The following is an 18,609-nucleotide window of genomic DNA, read 5'->3' as shown; positions in this document are numbered from 1 at the left end:
TCAGTCAGCTCTTTACTCTTGGTCTACTCTTACAATTCTGAATGCTTCAGATAAACTTTGGACTAAAGAAAGTACAAAAAATTTAATTCTAAAATCCACATACTGTAGTGAAACTGCTGTTATGGTTACTCAGTGTGCTGGTTTTAGCTGAGACAGAGTTAATTTTCTTTGCAGGAGCTAGTATGGGGCTAAGCTTTGGATTCATGCTGGAAACAGTGTTGATAACAAAAGGATGTTTTAGTTACCACTGAGCAGTGCTCACACAGAGCCAAGGCCTGTTCTACTTCTCATACCGCCCCACCAGTGAGTGGGCTGGGGGTGCACAAGAAGTTGGGAGGGGACACAGCTGGGACACCTGACCCCAGCTGACCAAAGGGATATTCCACACCATATGATGTCATGCTCACCATATAAAGCTGAGGGACATTTGAAATGATGACATTTGCCTTACCAAGTAACCATAGCATGTGATGGAGCCTTGTCGTCATGGAGATGGCAGAACACCTGCCTGCCCATGGAAAGTGGTGAATGAACTCCTTGTTTTGCTTTGCTTGTGTGTGCAGCCTTTGCTTTACTTACCAAACTTTTTAAATCTTAACCCACTTGTCTCACTTTTACTCTCCTGATCCCTTCCTCCATCCTGATGTGAGGGGGAGTGAGCGAGTGGCTATGTGGGGCTTAGTCACCAGCTAGGGCTAAACAATGACAGTGAGTTACAATTTAGTCACAATTAATTCATTTCAGTTCCTGTAGTGTAAGAATAGTATAATTAGTACAGAATGACTTTTTTACATTAAAGACACTAGAATTCTAGCTTCATTCTAGACAAAAATGATTTCTATCTTGTTGCCTATGACTCCAATGCTTACAGAAAACAGAAAGAAAATCATGTTCATATTTTTTTTATGTAATTCAGATTGCCTATTTCTAATTTATGGTGCAGTGAGACAGAAATGTATTATGAGATCTTTTTCAAAAATAGTATGTATATTTTCTCCTCTCTTCCATGAAGCAAATTAAACACACTAGGGCCTACAATCTTTTTGCTTCGTGCGTTTCTTTCTTAGCAGAAAGAAATGAATTTTTAAGAAAAAAACTTTTCTAAGAAGGAAACTAATTCTCACTTGTCCTGCAAATCATAAAGATAGAAAGTAAAAAGCATTAGAAAACCAAGACACAGATCCTTATAGGGAACTCCAAAGTGGCTACCAAAGAATGAACTAAATCATGGGCAATGGCCATGTAAGTTAACCTTTTCCAACTAAATACCTTGATACAAATATAAAAACATTCATGGCAATGTGTAAGTAGACATGCAAAAAATACACACTGACTTTTAAAAGATTTGCAGGTAAAAGAATGTTTTACTGTCAAAATCTTTAAAACTTGAGAGCTGCAAATTTATTTCTTCTGTGGGTTGTGCAACTAAGAAGTCAAACTTTTCATGGCAGGATCCACACTTTTTTTAATGCTTTTTTGCACAGCTAAGCCACATGGGAAAGATTCTACGAAGAGATGAAGAATAGGTTTTCTACAAAGCTTGAGGATACTAGAGTAAAGGGGCATTTAGGGAGGCAGGCATGTCCGGCAGATGTGAGCACTCTCTTCCCTCTCTGCTCCTCCAACCCCTGGTATTTCGTGCATGCACCCCACCTCTCTTGTTCACACTCTTTGACTGTTTTCACTCTTTTGCTTCCTCTCTCTTTCCATCTCCCTTTCTCTTACATCATCACGCTCCTCCTAGGATGGAATTGATGTCTGGATGGTTAACCCTCATCTCCATCATCTAGATATAGGTCATTTATAGATGGGCACGCTCTCTGCTGCCATTCATGCAATTTCCACACAGTTTGACATTCAGTCAATCAGACTAGGAGAAACCTTCTCTCTGGGGAAGATTTCTGATCTGCAATCTGTCATGGAGTGATATTTGTGTAACAAATTCTTCATACTTTGTCATTTAATACTGTGAGAAATGGTGAAGGCAGATCCATCTTGAAATCACTGGAATCATAAAGAAGACTCTTTACATAAATAAACATTTGTTAAAGTTGAACAGTGATGCAGAGATGGAGTTACAGTACTGATTGCCATCAGTTAATGGGTTAATAAAATGACAAGAAGTAGGAAAAGTTTAACAGTACCTAAAGGCCATTTAAAAATATATTTACAATCTTAAACCATATTGTGAATATATACAACTTAAGTGTCTAAGTAGCACAGTCCTTTTAAAAAATTTGTTCTTCACAGTTTTAGACACTTTTTTTTAACCTAAATATAACCTGAGTAAATCTATTTTTGCTAAGTTTCTTTTTTTTTTTTTTTTTAACTCTGAGGACTCCCTAAGACTTGTGTATCAGTGACTGACAAATTTGAAAGGAAGTATATTTATCAATAAATGAACAGCACTCTGCAGGATATCCCAGCTGAGCAGGTTTCTGTGCAAAGGAAAACAGCTAAATCTAGAAAAATGACCTTTGCCACAACAGCAATAAGCAAGTCAGAATTCTTTCATGATAATGAAGAATTAGAACAAGGCCATGGCTGAGGAATTTGCAGATATGAAGAGCTGGTTATCTTCTTCTGTGTCTCTGCTATGTGTAGACCCAAAATACTTGCCATCAGTGGTGTGATGGAATGTATAGATTACACTGAAATTCACAATACAAGAACACTTCCAGGCCAGAAAAACTGTCTGACCTTCTCATGGTCTGAATAAGCTGATGCTTTGTCTCACAAGGAATTTTTCTTTGGCATTAATTGTAGTATCTGAAATATTCTATTGCCTAGACACATGACAAAGAGCAGGTTAGTATGCTGTAACTTGTAGGATATTTATTTATTTCAAAATGTTCATTCCGTACTCAGCTGAGTATGGTATGAGGTAATGAGCTGTGTGTCCCTTGAGTATTCATTCTCTGAAAGTGTATCCCAAACAACGGGCACTGTCTTCCAGGAAATTTTTTCACAGTTAACTCCCAGCAGGGTGTAACAACACAAGCTCTGTCTATAAAAGTAGTTTATATAACATAGCGTTTACTTTATTTGGGTGAATGCTGTGTAAATAGATTTTACAAACAAGATAATATAAACCACTGTGCTTTGTTAAATACAAGGGCTTTCTGTCAACAGGTAATTTGAGGAGGCATAGTAGAACATTCACATCCCAGTATGTAGACAATCTATAGATATTAAAAGTTTAACGCATGAAATAAGACAATTGCAGAACCTGGTATTAGAAAATGAATTGAAGTACAAAGAAGAGAAAAGGATAAAGCCATGATGTTGTTTCAGATTTTTGAGAAGATATTAATATATTTCAATAATTTAATGCTAAGTTTTAGTAAGAATGAGTAATTGAGCTACTACAATCTTAATCTAAAAAGTAATTACTTGGCAAAAGTGATTCACTAAAGAAATACTCAAGTCAATGAATACGTTCATTAATAGTTTACTTCATAAATACCTGCCTCCAACATGTTTATGTTGTGTGAAGATCTGTGATAGTCTCCAAAATCTAATGTGTCCCTGATGTTGGCTTGCAGGCAGCATTTTCAGAAAAGAGGAAATTGACGAAAATGTCTGTGAAGACTTTACAGTCATGTTAACCAATGTTATCTGTAATGTTGTATCACATTGATTTAAACTCAGCTGGGATTAGAATCAGTGGTTTTCATCACTGACATTAAATCTTTGTAATACCTGTAGATCACCATTGAAATGAGAGGTCTGTTTAATGTGGAGTTTCTAACTGACACAAAAACATTTCTCCACACTTAAATATGTGGGTAGATGAAGTGAGAGGACTTTTTTTTTTTTTCCATTTTAGAAGAACTGTAACATATATAAAATGACTTGCTTCAAATATCCAATCAGTATTTGTCCCCCTCAAATTCCACTCTCAGTAGTGCAGGCCTTGTGCAATCCATCTAACTTCTATGGGGGACTTCACAAGTGTTCTTTTTAAACTTGTCTTTTTAATTTAAAAAAATATTTATGAAGAGCAAATTTAGCTTTCTTTTAGCTGATCAGCAGATCTGAGAGGGAATTAAAGTTAAGACTTAGTTCATAAGGGAAAGCAGTTGTTTTGTTTGCCTAAAAATACTATAAAACATCCAGCTCAGGACTCTCCTGTCAGTAAGGAGGCAACTGGGAAGAAATGAGTAGTCTGTCCTGATACTAAAGTTCCTGTCTACTACCCCTCCCTTTGGTGCATGAGTTTGAATAACTAGGCAAATGTATTTAGCCCCTTTTTTCTTTAAACATCCTCAGACAATATTATGGTTGTTACCTCAGTGACCTGAATACACCAGGAGGTGACTGTTTCTTCAGTGGGGTGGAACTAGCCCACACAGGCACAGTCATTATACTCAGCCTTTTACAAATACAGCAGTGTCCAATTTTGAGTTGTGCCCTAGAAATGTTTTCATTGGCTAAACAGGAGCTGTCCTGGTTGCTTTGTGCCTGAGAAAACACTCCATTTAAGAGTTTGGATATATTTGATTTTCAGCATTACATTTGAAATATGTATACTATGAGAATTCAAAATTACCAGTGTTATTCTGACTTGCTTTTCTACTCGTGGCACTGGGCAGGCCAAACAGACTGCCTATAGAGAAGACTATGTGTATTTTTTAAGATAAGTTGGGCTGGTAGTTTGCAGTTGTCAAACCTGGCAAGAAACAGATACAGGGTAGGGGTACATTTTGAATAGCAAAGACCAAAACTGCTGTTTGGCTTCCCCAAGCTTGTGATCAGTCACAGGACCATGATGCTAAAACTAATCTTATACCTCGAGTTTTGTCTGTGGATGTGTTGGGTCTGCATGTCAACAGCAACTGCAGCCAGAAAGAGGAATGAGATTATGTGAGAGAAACAACCCTGCAGACACCAAGGTCACAGAAGCAGGAGGGACAGGAGGTGCTCCAGGTGCTGGAACAGAGATTCCCCTGCAGCCCATGGTGAAGACCATGGTGAGGATGGTTGTCCCTCTGCAGCCAATGGAGGACCCCACGGCAGAGCAGGTGAATGAGGCTCAAGGAGTCTCTGATCACTTGGGAAGCCTGCACTGGAGCAGGCTCCTGGCAGGACCTGTGACCCCGTGGGAGACCAATGCTGGAGCAGTCTGTTCCTGAAGGACTGCAACCCATAGAAAGGACCCATGCTGGAGCAGAGGGAGGGTGTGAGGAGTCCTCTCCAAGAGGAGGAGAAAGCAGCAGAGACAACATGTGAACTGACCAAAACCCCTATTCCCTGTCCTTCTGAGCTGCTGGTGGGGAGGAGGTGGAGAAAATCTGGAGTGAAGCTAAGTCTGGGACTAAGGGAGGACTGGGGGAAGGTGTTTTAAGATTTAGTTTTTATTTCTCGTTACCCTACTCTGATTTTGATTGGTAATAAATTAAATAAATTTTCCAAATGTAAGTCTGTTTTTGTGATTCTGAGGTGTCATCCACTCCAAATTCCTCTGAAGTACTGGTGAAGAATGTCTCATCTACATCTAATCACCTATTTACCTGAATTTTTGTGAAAAATGACAAATATGTAGAAAAATACTGTCTAGGACAGTCAAACAGCATGAAATTTATTCTTCTACAAGCTTGGTAGTATAAAAAAATGAATTAAACAAACACATGTTAACCTCACGTTCCCATTGGCCAAAATTACAGTGGTTTTCCAATGTTTTGGGGTTGTCATGTCTTGTCAGAGCTGGATTGGTTGTTAGATGTGATATCACGTTCACCAATATGTTGACTTTTTAACTGGACACTTTGCTCTGACGTTGTCAGAAATGCTGTGAGTAATTTGGCAAAAGCATGTTATGCTTTCTTTATATCCCTGTGAACTATATTGGATTGTTTTCTGACTGCTTAGGACAATTTTTGGAACAATAAAGAAGATGGACAAGGCCTGAGATATTGGTTCATTATGTTTACAACAATTTTCCACCTTCCTCTTACCAGATATGAGGGAATATCACATTGTTTTCACACTGTGGCTTTCTTCATTTTCATTAGAAATGTTTTGAGTAATGCAAGATAATTTTTGCGTGAAATATTTGAAGCAGAGGTGTTGTTTCCACACACCTATGTCCTGTACAAAAGGGAAGCCTTATTTTCTAATTTAACTATATAATCATTCAAAGGTTTTTGGTAGTATTCAAACATAGACAACTAATTGTTTTCTGGATGATTAAGAAAGAGGAAAGCAGGCTTCTCATATGAACTACTTTTCCAGTCAATGTTTTTAATTGGAAAAAATATGACTTTTAATGACTAAGTAGCTGTACAAATAATGCCTTACATGTCTCTTACAAAAAAACAATTGTACAGTGTGATAGTCAGGCTCTATAAAACTTAAATATGGCATTATTATTCTGAAGTTAAGAAAAGTGAGACTGCCGGATTTTAAAAAGAATATTTTCGATTATTCCGGAGACATGATATCATCTTGTATGATAATTAAAGATCAGATTTGTTACCTGTGCTTAAGGTAAGAGCAGAATCTTCCTCAATTTTTTGTACTTTGTGTCATCCTGGCAGGGGTCCTGGCTTCTTGTAAGTCAATGGCAGAGCTTCATCAACTTCACTTGAGTAGTGATTTCATTAAATGAATATTTGGGGTAATGAGAGATGAATCATGAGACTCCTGTTTTTCATTTTTAATGATCATGAATAAGATCCATGAAAAGCCTACTAAAGTTAATTGGAAGATTAATGTTGCTTTCAATAGACTTTGGTTCAGGCTTTTTAGTTTGCACACAAGCACTTGTGTAATTTTTTTTCAGGGTTTTTTTAAAGGCTTTTGGTTTCACTGTGGCACTTTTCCATCTACAGAGTTCCCACAGTGTCCCATACTCCTGAGTTACATCGTAAACTGTATTGTGTTGTTTGTATTTCTTAAATTATGTCAGTCCACTATTAGCATGTGTGATGGTCATTGTTGGTCACCATTCATAATTTAGAAGAACAAGTCAGATGATCATTGTCTGACGCAAATTTCCCTCCTTCAGATCTGCTTCTTAGTACTGGGTTTACCAATTTGACCTCATATTTTCTTCTCTCCCATTATCCAACAATTAATTTGGTCTTCCAGCATCTTCTGCTTATCCCCCACATTTCTTGTCATTTCTTGCTTATAGGGTAACCTCAGTGCATCTCTCTTGCATTTTTATTGGTAATTTATCCACTTCTCTCATTGTAGGAGACCTTAGCATTGTAAAACAGAGAGAGGAAGTAGCTGAGCAAATGAAGTTCTCTTTTTCTTTTGATATAGAAGAGAATTGTTGAAACCAAAGCCTTTTTCAGGACAGGATTTAGGATGGTCTTTGATATAGGTATCATTTCATGAATTAAAGTGAGGAAAAGTTGGTAACACTGTATTAATATGGTTTTTCAATATTGTTGTCATGGAATATACAATTTCAGAACTGGTAGGAGCCTGAAGAACTTGGTGTCAGGGTAAGAATTCAATTCCTTCCAGAATCAGAAAGAAACAAAGCCAAGCAAATACGGAAAGACAGAGAGGAAGCAGGGGAAAGACAATTTATACTGAACTATTGAGGAAACCACACAAGTTTTTTCCTTTCTTTTGAATTGTTTCCTCAAATTATCCATCCTTGTGTCTATTTACATGACAAAAAATACTTTGACAATCCAGTACAGAATCCCTCAGGTGAGAAGGTCCCTCAGGAGGTCTCCACTCCACGATCCTGCCCAAAGCAGGGACAACTCTGGGATCAGACAAAAAGCAGATAGCAAGCATGGTTTTCCAGTGAGGTGGAACTTCCTTTATAAAGAGTGTTATAACAGGTTATTTTCAAGCTTAAATACGGCATATGATTTTTCTATGTTAGATTTCATAAAATCTTTGGATCAAATTATTTTAGGTGTGTACAGTGGATGGTATAATGGTCACTATGTCTGTGAGAAAAGAAACCTTCACTGTAAATTTCCAATCCAAAAGGAGAATGATGACCAAAAGTTACTATTAAAAGACGATGTAGAAAATATTATAAAAATTTGGAATTTCTTATGTTTCAGACACAGAAAATTTCTATTTCCAATTTGATACTATGTGTCATCAGATTATTTAGGTTATGAAGAAATTAGATGGATAATCTGCAATCCCAGAAAGCAGTGAAAAAGCACACCAGGACTTTTCTGGTCTTCAAGACCATATTGGAAAATAAATATTTGCTCCTTAATGATCAATAGTCCAACAGTAAGATTTGTACAATACAGTTTTTCACACATTCATATGGTTTTCTTTCAATAACAACCAGATGTTAAAATAATTATTTACTTGTCTAGGATCAGTAAAGAAATATTACTTCAGATTTTCATCTTTGGATAAGAATTAAAGAAGTTTCTAGCTAGCTGAAAAACATTGGAAGTATTGCATGGATGCAAGCTTTAGAGCCACAACCAGTATTGTACATGTGGTAGTGAATCTATCTCAGCACTACACAGCTATTTTGCTTCCAGTACAGCAGCTAAAATTTCTGCTTAGACCTTTTCCATTGGCTACAGTTTTTACATGTGTTTCATATTGTGGTGTGTTGACCCTGATCAGCAACTAAACACCCACCCACCCATCCACTTAGTCACTTCCTGCACTCCCCAATAGAATGTAGGAGAATGAAGGAGAGAACAGAAAGAGAAAAAAAAACAAGGAACTTTTTTGGTTGAGAGAAAGGAAGTTTAGTAGCTGAAGGAAGGAGAAAAGAGGAAAAAAAAATATGCAGGACAGTTGTTCAATCATTCATAGCTTATCATAAGCAGGATAATGCTCATCCACCCTCCAAGTAATAGCTGTTTTGGAAAGACCAAAACTCCAGCTTTTATTTATAAGTACAACATCATATGGTCTGAGCAACTGTGTCCTTTTTCCAGCCTCTTGTCCACTCTCAAACCACTTACTATGAGTGCAAGCAGTAAGAAACATAGAAAATCTTGAAGCCATGCAAGCATGGTTCAGCAAATACTTCAAACACTGGTGTGTTATCAACACCACTTTGGTCACAAACACAACACAACACCATGCAGGCTGCTTTGAAGAATGTTAACAGCATTCCAGCCAGACCCAAGACACTTATAAATGAAGACTTTGTCTCTATGTTTCTTCTTTGTGTGTGTCCAGCATCATAAACACTGAAAAGGAATTGCTATTTAGCATTTGTCATTTATAATTGAGTGATCTTTATCAAATGATCTGGATCAGGCGAAGTATTTTACATTCTTGCTTTCTATGTTATATACAGTCAGCATTCTAGGTTAATTTTTGATTGAGCATTAATATTCATGTTCTCCATTTTGCAACCAAAAAAATATCAGAAAACTATGTAAAACATTCTAAAATTTCATTCAAATATCTTTATAGGGGTAACTTCAATGGACAAGCTACCATTAACCTCTGATAAACCAAAATCTTTGGTTGCAGAGCCAAGCCAAATTTGGTATTTGAAGCCAAAACATAAACTGAGCTACTAGAGCTGACTGCACATTTATGAAAAGAAAAATAAGTAATACTCATATACAGAATTTCTGTGGCAAAATATTTTATTCCCTACCTTTTCTCAACTTCTTCATATGTTCCTATGACTTTACTAATACATTGTTAGCCAAAAGTATGAAAACAAAAAATTGAAATGTGTATACAATCTGCCATATTAAAGGTATAGTACAGGAAAAATGCTGTGTGACATGATATAGTTCCTTGAAATACCCATGTTGCCAGTTAGTTATATCAAACAAGGATCTCTGATACTTTCAATAAAACATATCCTGGTGTCCATATGTCCCTGGTTCTCCATACGCTTTTCCACATGTCATTCTACTCCGTTTCTCATCCTCTTCTCTGCAACACACACTTTTTCTTGTGTTTTATATATGTATATTTGTACACTAATGGAAGTCTGAGAGGTTATTCCAACATACTGAGGGACTGGAAATTGAATTTCTGTGAGGTGGCTGGGGCAGAGCAGGAAATATGGCTGGAAGGAGGTGACTGTGGCAAGCTCAAGGGCAGGAATGGGGAGAAAACTCTCTTGGTTTTGCCTCTTTTTTTCCCTACCCTACATGTTTCAGCCTGCTCTTTCTTGCAGCACTGTCCCATGCCCAGCATGACCACCAGCAACAACTCGTTGGAGAAGCTCGATATTTACTGCAACATCTTTGTATCACAATATGGCATTTGAAGAACTACTGCCGTAATTGTTTTTATGGTTGGAAATACATGAGTTTTGACATGAGAAAACCAGCAACAAGGGCATCAAAAAGAGGGAAGGTGATAATGTAACATGACAATCTTATGAAGAAATGCCTCAATCCACTTTTTCTTAAATAAGTCTGCCATCATTTTAGTTTCTAATATTTTGTGGTTACCCAGAGCTAGAAAAGTAATGGTCTGATCCTGCCTACTGATGCTGATTGCAAACATCCTTACAAACTTCAGTGGGATCTGGAAGCAGTCTTTCATGCCATGTACCTAGTAGTTAAAGAGGGAGAGAGTTGGCGTTCCTTGGTGTATGGTTTCTGGCACTAGCTCTGGTTTGTATTTTGTTTTGTTTTGTTCTGAGGTTTAATTTTTTCCTCCTCTGATACATAAACCTCAACTCTGCGTTTTCCATCTCAGTGTCCAAAGTACTTGCAAGTACCATGCTAGGGAGTGACTGACAGCAAAGATTTCCACCTCCCATAAAAATTTAGCTTATCACAACATGAGGTTCCTAACAACCTGTGACCTTTTATGAGGGAACAATTAAATTTAAGGGGCCTCTGACTTTTGTCGTACTGGGAAAAAAAGATAGTAGCAGCATCAACATAAATAATGTAGGAATTCAAGGAAGTAGAGAGCATATTTTTTATCAAAGGAGCCTTTAATCACATTTAAACATTAAAAATGTGCAAAGAATATAAACCCCAGTGATTACTGCTACGTGGAAAGTATAGAGAGACCACCTTTTTATTTGGAGAAAGTACTTTTATCATTTTTAAGGGAAAAATATAATGATTTCTGTGTTTTGAGGGGCATAGGTCAAATTATACTTAATAAATGAAACAATTTATTATGAAAAATACTTATGTAAATGAAAAATAGGGTTAAAATTCTTATTGGAGACATTCTATAGTCCTTGTTTGTCACAGAAGTTGTATTTGTCCCCTAGGTATATGAAAAAACTTACCTTTAACCAGACAACCAGAACCAGCATGTTTATGATACTTATACTCACGTTCTGTCTTTTGTCAAAGCACATAAATTAAGTATACGTTAGAAATCTATCCTGGTATGTAGATACTATGACAAAGGAGGAAACTTTTTTATAATTCTAGATTGCGGAGGAGCAGATAATGGTCATGATACTGTCTTCTGTGGGAGCAGTTCAGACCCATGAATTTCAGTTTACTAGAAGAAAGAATGGTTTTACTAAAATTACAGAAATAAATCCACATATCCTTTGGAAGTCTGCACATTTTTTAAAAAATAAGGAAGTGTGAGGTTATTTATGTGAAAAAAATGTATTCAAATTACTAATCTCTTACTCTTCAAAGGCAAATATTGGCTGAAATCATTATTTTAATTGCTGCAACATAATTTTGAATTACTTTTTTACCCCTTAATGCTATTCTATACTAATTTATTCTATACTAATTTACTGCTTTCTAACAGGGAAGGCTTAGCAATTCTAGTTTTTGGTTCTGACCACACTGTAACTGTGATTTTGTATTAATAATAAAAAACCCATCAGTACTAATTCATGTACAGTACCTATAACTAAATAAATGTTTGAAGATCATGAAAATACAAGGATTAATAATCATACTTTTATAAAATAAACTGAGACAATAAATCCTCATTCTGTAGTTGAACACAAAACAGATGACCTCATTTCATTCAAAGTCTCAAGCAGGCATCAATCTCTGTAAAAATCAGAGTTACCTGTCTAACACAGCAGACCTTTTATTCAATGTTAAAAGGTTACAGAGTTTAAGTCAAAGACACAGTATACCTTACATCTACTGTGTTGGCCTATCTTCATTCTCCACTTAATCAGGAATAAATGTTTCAGAAAGCTTGTCTAGCTGGATGGAGAAGTTGGAAAGTGTCAAAGACTGAATACCATTTTTACAGTGTGAAGGCATTTTTTCAACTGTTACATATTCTTCCCAAATTTAATAAAATCATGATGTTATATTTCAATAGAAGTAGAACACAAAACAATAAAGAACAACACTGATAAAAAAGATTAAACAAACAAACAAAAAATTAGATTTACTCACGTCTCTTACTTCCAAAGTTGTTATTTAGCAACAGCAGAACACAATGCATTTTGTTTATTGTAACAGTACAGGAAAGAGTTCATTGAGTCTTGATGATTGACTGCTTCCTATTTTATAAGTATGTATATCTTCTAAAAAGAAATAGCATCTTGATGCCTGCAATGTCCCCATTTATATGTATGTTATTAACTGTTATTCTTATTAGCATTGAAGTTTCCTGCTGCAATAGGATTTTTAAACACAGAAATATCAGGTCGTGGGAGAAATTTACGTTGTCAAAGATCTATGCAAGATTATTCTGTATATATATATATATATACTCTGTATACATAGCCTATTTATGCAAATAGAACATTTTTGTCATGGGAAAAATGTTTGGAATGCACTTTGCTTCATAAAGAAATTATCACTACAATTCATCAATCTCTATTTACTCTTGGAAACTGAATCTCTTTTGAGTTACATGTTGCAGAAGTTCATAATCCAAACAAAAGTAGAGTCACCATGAAAGGGAATATTCCAAACCTTTCCAACAAGTGTCAAAAATAGGCAGGAATATGGCCATGTCCATATAAGAGAGAGATTGTTGACGTATTAGTTTCATGTAATATTTCTACAAATGGAGAAACTCCTCAAAAGAATTTAAAAATCTTTAAAGTCTCCTATAACAATTACAGTTTAGGAAAGCTTCTTAGACACATGGAATAAAATGTTTTTCTAAAAAACAAATCTGTATTCTGTTGTTGTTTTTCATGTTAGAATGTATTTAAACATAAAATTAAACTTTTGATTCACTTAGGACCAGTGCATTCCTTCTTTCAGATAAGTAACAAGGGAAAGTTCAAGTAATTTCTGCAAAAGAAACTCATAACTTCAATTTCATTGCCAGCAGATTATTTGTTCTGTAGAATTTAACATAAAGTTTCTACTATTCCTATGCAATATTCAAGCATAACTTTTCCATATTTTCCTAGATTTACAGTTATATGCTGGAAAGCACTGGGCTCAAAAGTCAGGAGGGTTTCCCTGCTTGAAGCCCCGGCTGTGAACAGACTCCACAGAGCATCTCATCAACAACTGTGAAATCCAACAGGCTGCTCAAAGAGATGCATTGACTGTATTTCCTTGACATAGCCACATAGGCACAGAGAGAGGCTTTATGTGTCTTATTTTGCTGTTCCTCTGTGTCATTAGGACTGTTCTCATTCTTACTCCATCAGAGGATGAGAAGTAGTATCTAAAGGAAACTCTAAAGATCTCTTAGCTCACTCTTTCATATGATAAACATAACCTTGATTATCCAAATTTTACTAGGATACAGAAAAAAAGAAAAACATCAACAACCTCGAGATGTCAAAATAATGAACTATCATTGATTACTTCAATTGGAAACACCTGCTTACCATGAAAGACATCATGGGTGAAACCGTAAGTTGGTTAGAGAACGTAATGAGTGAGACAGAGGTTTACCGGAACTAGAAGTCAATGCCCAGGAGACAAGGAAGAAGAGCTCAAGAGGGTATGACAGTTTATAGGTAGCATTTGGAGTTTTGCTTTTGTAATAAGTGAGAAATCATTAGTCTTAATACTACTGTAGAGAGCTAAAGGTACTATTTCACTTAAGCATTTTTTCTTCTAAGAAGAAAATATCAGATTCAAATAGTAATAAAGCATGTTCCTAGAAATAGGTTCCACAGATATCTTCCTCTCTTAAGGTATGTTTTTTAGGAACAGAAAACAAAAACAAATATAAAAGAGGAGAAGTAATTCATTGTTTAAAATAATATTTTGCTAGGAAGGTATCTGAAATTGGAAAAATCTAACCAACTTATTTCAGTTGTGAAAATTGGAAATTCTGAGCTCTATGTATGAAGGCTGTTTTTTTAAATACCATTCCTGAAATTTATCTAAAGGCCTCTTTTAGCATTCTTCAGAAACAATATTGTAGGAAGTTCAAATTGTACAGTATCCAGCCCTCTTCCTGTACTTTTTACTGTAGTATTTAATGGCAAGTAGCCAGAATCATTAACTAATTTGCTGTAGTGTTTCCATGTTCAGTGACCTCCTGTTTCAAATAACTTTCAAAACAAATAGTTAGTCATTCAAACAAAGTTCCATACTAAGAAAATATTTAACTAAGTCTCTGCTTTATCAAGTGTATATATAAGAGAGAGCTATTCTTTTTAAGATGTACGTCAAAGTAGACAAATGTTAATGAGCAAACACTGAATAAAGCCTTCAAGATAAAATCCCCCATAGAAAACATTCATTAGTAGTTTTATGGTCATTGTCTGTTCTAACTTCCTTTAGGCTGCAGGTTTTTCTATGGATTACAAGACAAGGCAACAAATAGTGCAGAAATGCAATGAGTGCTTTTTGGAATTACAGTAAATTAATTATCTGTTAAGCTGCTAATAGGTTTGGAAAATCCAGTGTTCTTTGTGTTCTTTAAAAAGATCAAACAGAACATAGCATAACAGATTTTAAAGACGGTGTATGATATCAGAAACTGGTCTTAGCTGGAAATTCAAGCACCTGGCATGCTTTGGATTCTACTGGACTTTATTGACAGTTTTCCAACAATGAACGAGTTGCATAAAATATTTAGCAATTTGAACTTTCTTTGGACATCCAACACACAAAGAGACAAATCATATAGTGGGAGTAACTTTTCAGTCTTTTTGTGTGTGTGATTACCAACACTGAAGCATTAACGGGAACAGAGTAAATGGACAACTGGAAGAACAGTGAGGAGAGGGGGAGAGTGGAGGACCATAAGTCTGAAAGTGTTGCCACTAACAAACGTGGTGTCTACTCATTGGTGTTTGTACACGGGGAGAGAGATTTACCTAACAACATCTGGAGGCTTTTGTGCTAGACTAAAAGCCATTGCTTGCTTATTTTTTTACAATATGAGGATTTAGGGAAAAACAATTCTCTGATCATTTATAGTTTAACAATAATTCCAGTAAATTAAAAAAAAAAAAAGCAACAACAACAAAAAGAAACAAACAAACAAAAGGGGGAGAGGGGTCTGAAAGAAAATATCTTTCATCAAAATAGCAGAGATCACGTCACCTAAATTATTTTTGAATGGTTCCAAAAATTTACAAACTTATTATGCTAAAAAGTTTAAATCTAGAACAGATAATGTATTAACGAAGAATGTTTATTTCTACTTTGGGAAGGAAAAAAAAATAAACAAAATCTGGCTGGCAGTTCCCATATTTTACCTTAATGTCTCATATTCTCTCCTTTATTTATTTGGACTTGTGAAACAAGGTAAGAGGGGAAGGGATCTATTCTGTGGTACACACTTCTAGTAATTCACCAGTTTGTTTTGTCTTACTTGCCTATGTAGATCTTGATAGAAGGCACCATGACCGTCAGTCTCTAGCAAAAACCATTCTGATAAGGTTTCATGAACCTGGCAAAACAGAAATTGCTCAAGGCATTCTAAGGTCAATGAGAAAAGTGCCAAATGGATTTGCAATCACCTACTGAAGAATGTGTTAACCAGTAAACTGCACAATATATAATGTTTCTTTCCTTTTCATAAACATTCCCCTCATGTGATCAGGCTCAATGATTTAGTCTGAAGGATATGTAACTCTTTTATTTATTTTGTTGCCTTTATTTTTTTCCCTTTATATTTAAATGCCTCAAGTTGAATCAATAGAGGTTTCCTAATTTTCTCAGGGAAAGATTTTTTTTTTTTTTTTAGGTTTTCCCTTCAGTGAAGAAAATAATTCCTCAGTGCCATAGTTTATCCCATTTCAGAAGGATGATTCATAGTGTATCGGGCCTTTTGCAATTTCAAACTTTGTGTTTATTTCCCAGCTTCCTTTGAAATCAAATGTGTAATACATTACCCTTAATACACATTGCTCAATGTTAACAAAATTCAATATACAAGTTGCTCATCAGGATTTTAATCTAATCTCCAAAAATTTATAAGGTAACTGCATTATTCATCCAGGTTTATTTGTTTTCTCTGGTTTCAGTAATAGAAAACTCTCATTGGGTTCAACAACAGCAGAGATAAATACTTTATAATGCCCTTTCCTGGTTTGCCTTTGTATGACACTAAAAACATGAGGACTGCAAGTAGGCAGAATTGGATACCAAATGCTGTATTTACTAACAGTACACAAACACGTAAAAGACAACTGAATCTTTGTTGTGATTGTTTCTAAAGCATAAAAAGGGGTTAATGTTACTGAGGTCCTGCAAACTATTTCAAGGGTATAGCTGTCTTACATACCTTTAAAATCAGTTAGAGAATGCATGTATATGGGTTTTTTTTAATGTTTTGTAATAAAGTACTGTGGTTTTTGAGTCCGGATTACTGTGTCGTCATAGGTAAGTGATGTATAGAGAACTTCTTCACTTTAATTTATGTATTTTTAACAGACTCTTATATGTCTCTCCCATGATTAGTCCAACCCTTGACATTGATCTTTCCCATGAGGACTTGAAGGAGAAAGGAAAAGAAGTTTTACTGCATTATCTTATGAAACCCTATTCCTGGAGGAACCTACTCTCTGGATAAATGATAGCTGAGATCTTTACATGGTACTTCAGACTTTAACCAGGCTTTTAAATTGTGCTCTGCTCTAACGCTGAATTCACCAAATGCCTTATAAAAATGTGATAAGTCATTTACATCAGGTTTCTTTCTAATGACCTAATAAAGACCTGATTTTATGCTAAAATAAGAAATCACACCAGTATATAGTTGAATAGGAAATTCATTCTATCCTGCTACATCCTTGCTCCTGTCCCTTTCTCTCCCTGTCTCCCTCTTCTTTCTTCTCCATCTCTCCCTCCCTCTCATACTAGGATTTCAGTAGTGTCATAGGTATTCATTGGCAGTTTGTGAAATGATCCCTTAACTATATGTAGGTGCTGGTGATCAGTCATATCCATTTATTTGACAAAACTCAGATGTGCTTCTGCCAATAAATTGCTTGTAAATTTTTACATGTGTGCTTGTTCTCCAAAATTCAGAACACCCTGACTCTTGTTAGATTATAGAAGATCACCTGCAATTAATCTTTTTTCTTCAGTTTTGTGACAGACAGAATGATAGTTTAGTGTAAATATCTGTCATCATAAAAACATACATTCTAAATCAGTAAATGTCCTTCAGTATCAAAGTTATCTTCTTGAGGCTTTTCTGTCAATAAATTCTACTGTTAGGAAATTGAAGAACAAAATCAAAGCAGACATAAAAAACAAATAACTGTTAATAAATAGTGTTTTGTAATATCTGCTCAGCATTATTTTAGTACGACATTTAGAAATTGTCACATCAGTACCCCATTGCTGCATCAGAAATTCTCACAGATAAAAACCTAGCAACGTGTTCTTTACAGAAATGTTATGTGATCATAGGAAAAAAGTCCCTCAGTTGGACTCTATTGTGGGTTGATAAACAGTTATTTTCAGGACACAGTATTGACTACACTGCCCAAAAATCAGTTAGTCCTTGTCTCTGTCATATATAAACTGCAGAACTTCCTTGTTCAAATTGGAATTGATCTCATCTTTTTCTTGGATCCTGGTTAAGCAAAAATTCTTTAAAAGTATTTAAGAAATACTTAAAATATAGAGAACATAACTATAGACAGAATTCTTTTCTATTTATCTAATATTGTTATATGATGTGTAAACGTAATTGCCTATGGCACTTCTGGTATCTCTAAATAAACAACTGAGGATGGAGATATGGGCTGTATAAACATTAGGGAAAGTTATTTGGCATGAAAAGATACTTTCATTTAAGCTGTAAAGCATGTATCTTGTTTGACCTTAGTTGAGTCTCTGGTGGTTAGTTCTGAGTCACTGGCAGAATATGGCTTGGAATTTAATTTTGATTGACAAGTGGCCTCCCACTGAGGGAACACTAAAAACTGCTGAGGAAGCAACATCCCATATGAGCAAGTTGGTTTTATGGTTAGGTTTGCGACAATTAGGGCAACCAAGAGACAGGGCAGATTAGAAGGCTGCACAAGTACTCCAAACAATCAGGCTAGGGCCCCAAAGGATCCTCTGTCTGCTTCGAAAGAGCTTTCAACATTTGTATCTTGCTGAAGCCCTGAGGTGTAATGACAATAGGAGGGAACTGAGAAGGTTAAGTTCAATTTGAAGGTTTCCAAATGCAGCAGTTTCTCTGTATATGTCACCTCCTCCTGGTGACCTGCTGATGCACAGTGTAATTGCCAGCAGGTGTAAAAGAGCATGTTGTGCAAATGAACAGTGATGTCTACAAAGACGTGGATTTGGCTCTCAGGAAGCAGGGTTTTATCTGCAGAAATGAGTGTGTGTT

General features: G+C 35.7%; 1 long non-coding RNA gene across 1 annotated transcript in view; it reads right to left on the bottom strand.

Moving 5' to 3' along the window:
• Positions 1-12,485, bottom strand: part of LOC139827012 (uncharacterized) — a 64,151-nt gene extending 51,666 nt beyond the window's left edge. Inside the window, exon 1 of the long non-coding RNA XR_011737190.1 lies at positions 12,279-12,485. This is a non-coding gene — a long non-coding RNA (uncharacterized lncRNA). The remainder of the gene's footprint in view (positions 1-12,278) is intronic.
• Positions 12,486-18,609: the final 6,124 nt, after the last annotated feature.

This window comes from Patagioenas fasciata, chromosome 1, assembly GCF_037038585.1.
Source record: "Patagioenas fasciata isolate bPatFas1 chromosome 1, bPatFas1.hap1, whole genome shotgun sequence".
Lineage (NCBI taxonomy): Eukaryota > Metazoa > Chordata > Aves > Columbiformes > Columbidae > Patagioenas > Patagioenas fasciata.
The sequence above is the reverse complement of the archived record's forward strand: the minus strand, read 5'-3'. Positions and strand labels throughout refer to the sequence as shown.